The 4,512-nt window shown below is 43.8% G+C and overlaps 2 pseudogenes; both read left to right on the top strand.

Annotated features, from left to right (window-relative positions):
* Nucleotides 1-1,217: 1,217 nt before the first annotated feature.
* On the top strand, nucleotides 1,218-2,830 carry LOC136393538 (proteinase-activated receptor 2-like; annotated as a pseudogene).
* A 6-nt stretch (nucleotides 2,831-2,836) lies between these two features.
* Nucleotides 2,837-3,036, top strand: LOC136392195 (large ribosomal subunit protein eL38 pseudogene; annotated as a pseudogene).
* Nucleotides 3,037-4,512: the final 1,476 nt, after the last annotated feature.

Here is a 4,512-nt window from a genome sequence, read left to right as displayed (position 1 = left end):
TCTGTGTGGTCACCCCGACCAATCTTGGAGAGTAAAAGTGGAGGCTGGAAGATCAGCTAGGAGACTGGGGAAATCTTTAAAGAAGGAAAATATCAGGGTGTGAATTAAGGGCTGAGTATTTAGGATATAGAGAAGATAATTTTGAAAGCTAAAAGGAGAGAGAATGAACGTAACTCATCAGGAGAAACAAAGCCAAGGTCGATGGCCAGGAATACAGCTGATGACAGTGAGGTGTCTGACTGTATAAGGAGGACCAGCGTTGCCAGACAAGTGTCCAGAAACCGACGAGGACTTGGAACTAGTTTATATTGTAGATTTAGAACTGCTTGCCTCTTTCCCAGGTTACACTCCCACGGGGATCCATCATCATCTGCAGTTACATTTTCTGTTCACATAAGCGGAGCTCTGAGTTACATAATGAGAGAGAAAAAAGAAAATCCTGCCATCAATTCCAGCTCCTTTAAGGTATGACCTTAAATAGGTAGACCTACGTTTGCAGTCAAATCTAGGGGCATTTATGAATAAATACTGACCCCCAGTGTTTAGGTGCAGAAATAAAGATTATAAAATGCTAAGGTTCCTGGACGTGTACCTGGAATTCCAGCTACAAATAACATTCCCTGCCCTTCAACCAGAACCCTGGGGTGCTTTAGCAATAAAAATACTCACTAGCCAACTTGGCTGCCTGGACAACTCGAACAAATATTCTATAGAGCAAGTGTCAGAATGGAGTAAGCGGCCTCAATCATAGGTGCATAGCTATGTAATATCCTTTACCCTCTCTGCTCCAAGGTCCAGGTTCAACTACTCCAGAGAAATGGAGTAAAGGTTAATTTATTGCAATAAATTTGACTAATATGAACTCCAGCTCTGTGTAATTCCCACCTAAGTCAGCATTACATCAAATAAAGTACCCTCTCCAGGGGATTCAGGGCTGTGCGGTAGACAGTATTTTTTCAATGGCTACATGGCTAGAGCACATTCACAAGAAATTCTTGAGTAAACGCTCTGCTATAGAGTAACTCCTTCAGTCGGAGTTGCTTCACCGCGAGAAAGTAACCATCTCACATCTTGGCCAATAGTTGCTGTAGTTGCTGTCGGGTGGCATCAGTTTTCTGCAGGCTAGAAACATGGCTCTTTGGAGAGGAACGTCTGTCACATTCAGGGCTATGCTAAAGTTAAAAAACAAAAACACCCGTGACAGGACTGCTGTAAGGATGTGAAGCCCAGGCGCAGTGTGGCTGCTGGGGGGCACCGTCCTGCTGGCGGCCTCCGCCTCCTGCAATCACACCATCCAAGCCTCCTCTCTGCGGCTTTGATGGGGATTCCAGCACCCAGAGAGCAACCGAATGGGACCACCAGGAGAGGCTGAAGTCGACGGTGGAGCAGGGAAGGGAACGGAGTACTCAAGTCTAAAGGGTGTCAATAAATCCTCTAAAGCAGTGGTCCCCAACCTTTTTTGGGCCACGGACCGGTTTAATGTCAGAAAATATTTTCACGGACCGGCCTTTAGGGTGGGATGGATAAATGTATCACGTGACCGAGACAAGCGTCAAGAGTGAGTCTTAGACCGATGTAACAGAGGGAATCTGGTCATTTTTAAAAAATAAAACATTGTTCAGATTTAAATATAAATAAACCGGAAATAATGTAAGTTATTTATTCTTTCTCTGCGGACCAGTACCAAATGGCTCACGGACCGGTACTGGTCCATGGGGGGTTGGGGACCACTGCTTTAAAGGAAGAAATCTGATTGGTAAGATTGAGTCATCTCAAATCCCTGAAGGAATTATAGTGGAACCAGGCTTTTCTGTGGATGAGTTTTCTGCCTCCCTCCTCATTGGAAAACTGACTACTGTCTTCTTTCCAATTGTTTACACGATTGTGTTTGTGGTCGGTTTGCCAAGTAATGGCATGGCCCTGTGGGTCTTCCTTTTCTGGACAAAGAAGAAGCACCCCGCTGTGGTTAACATGGCCAATCTGGCCTTGGCAGACCCCCTCTCCATCAGGCGGTTCCCGTTGATGATTGCCTATCTATCATATACATGGCAACAACTGGATTTGCGGGGAATCCCTTTGCAAGGTACTCATTGGTTTTTTCTATGGCAACATATGCTGCTCCATTCTCTTCCTGACCTGCCTCAGCGTGCAGCAGTACTAGGTTATTGTGAACCTTAGGGTGCACACCAGGAAGAACGCGAGCATTGCCATCGGTATCTCCCTGGGAATGTGGCTGCTAATTCTGCTGGTCACCACCCCTTTGTATGTTGTGAGGCAGACCAATCACATTTCAGCCCTTAACATCACCACCTGTCGTGATGTTTTACCTGAGGGGGTGTTGGTGGGGGACATGTCCAATTATTTCCTCTCTCTGGCCATTGGAGTCTTTCTCTTCCCAGCCTTCCTCATGGCTTCTGCCTATGTGCTGGTGATCAGAGCACTTCAGTCCTCTGCCATTGATGAGAACTCAGGAAAGAAGAGGAAGAGAGTGATTAAACTTATCGTCACTGTCCTGGCCATGTACCTGGTCTGCTTCACTCCTAGTAACTTTCTGCTCGTAGTGCATTATTTCATGATTAAACAGTGGGGCCAGAGCCACGTCTACACCCTGTACATTGTAGCCCTCTGCCTCTCCACCCTCAACAGCTGCATTGACCCTTTTGCCTATTACTTTGTTTCAGAAGACTTTAGGAATCATGCAAAAAATGCTCTTCTTTGTCGAAGTGTCCATACAGTAAAGCGGATGCAAGTATCCCTCATATCAAAGAAATCCTCTAGGAAATCCAGTTCTTATTCTTCAAGTTCAACCACAATTAAAACCTCCTATTGAGGATTCCAAGAAATCAAGGACTTCCTGCTTACAGCCAGACGAAAGGATGCCAAATCTGTCAAGATCAAGAAAAATAAGGATAATGTAAAGTTTAAAGTCCGGTGCAGCAGATAGCTTTATACCTTGGTCATCACAGACAAAGAGAAGGCAGAGAAACTGAAGCAGTCCCTGCTCCCAGGTTCGGCAGTGAAGGAGCTGAAATGAACCACACGTGCTGATCCATATTAAAAAGCTAAAAAACAGCCTGACCAGGTGGTGGCGCAGTGGATAGGGCATCAGACTAGGATGCGGAGGACTCAGGTTCAAGACCCCAAGGTTGCCAGCTTGAGCACGGGCTCATCTGGTTTGAGCAAAGCTCACCAGCTTGACCCAAGGTCACTGGCTCAAGCAAAGGGTTACTCTGTCTACTGTAGCCCCACGGTCAAGGCACATATGAGAGAGCAATCAATGAACAACTAAGGTGTCGCAAAGAAAAACTAATGATTGATGCTTCTCATCTCTCTTCGTTCCTGTCTGTCCCTCCCTCTGACTCTCTCTCTCTGTCTCTGTAAAAAAAAAAAAAAAGCTAAAAAACAAAAACAAAAACATGGCTTTGCAGAAAAGTAAATGAACAGGTTGAGCAATGACATTGTCTTGGAAAGGTAGAGTTTCCTTCGTGAAAACAGCACCTTTTTCATGAACCTTATTTTTAAAGTAAGGAGACTTAAGGAGCCAACCACAACACAAGAGGAAAATCTTTAACACCAACTGCAGTCACTGGATTTGTTTGGAGCAATGAGCAGCTTTCACTTCAGGCCATCAACCCTCAGTATTCCCAGCAGAAGGATGATTGGAGGAGCAGTAGAAACCATGGATTCAAACTGGGCTATGACATAAAACATTTATAAGGTACAATAGTTGCTGCAGGGACCTGAAATTCAAGGAAACAGAGGCCCAGAGATCAAGTAGAGTTTAGGAGCCAACTGGGGGCCTTAAGAAGGGTTATCACCCTACAGGACTATTTGTTCAACCACAAGGCAAGGCAATCATAACCATGTTTCTGATTTGTTGTATCAGCAAACAAGCCAGTTGTTGGGCTGATGCATCACTGTAGCCCCAAACACAATAGAAATAAAATTAGTGTACAACTTATCTCTGACAACATAATACAAACGTAAAACTTTTCCCCTCACCTAACAAGGACCGAGACTGCAAAAAGAATAAAAAGTATGGAAACCAATCACCCCAGACACTGGATATAATAACTTTTAGTGACTATACTTATTGCAAGTTTGTTTCAGTCAATTTATTTTTTTGGTCAATTTTTTCTTTCTGTCCTTATTTTCCCTTTTTTATTTGCTTTTATTTTGAAAATTTTCCAACCTACAGAAATGTTGGAAGAATCATACACCACCAAAAGTCTTCCACCAGTTCATATTATAATATTTACTCTATTTGTTGTCTCTAAATTCTGTATATGGGGACGTTGTATTGGCCAAACCAGTTGAATGTGAGTTGCAGACATCATGATACCTCACCCTTAAATTCTCCACTCCCTAAAATACTCTTCATACCTTTTAATTAAAATCTCTAATTAAGATTTCAATGTTGAAGCCCTATCCCCTAATGCAGCAGTTCTCAACCTGTGGGTCGCCTAAAGCCATCGGAAAATACATAATGCATATCAGGTATTTACATTCCGA

Source organism: Saccopteryx leptura, chromosome 2 (genome assembly GCF_036850995.1).
Source record: "Saccopteryx leptura isolate mSacLep1 chromosome 2, mSacLep1_pri_phased_curated, whole genome shotgun sequence".
Taxonomy (NCBI): domain Eukaryota; kingdom Metazoa; phylum Chordata; class Mammalia; order Chiroptera; family Emballonuridae; genus Saccopteryx; species Saccopteryx leptura.
This window is presented reverse-complemented; position numbering and strand designations above follow the sequence as displayed.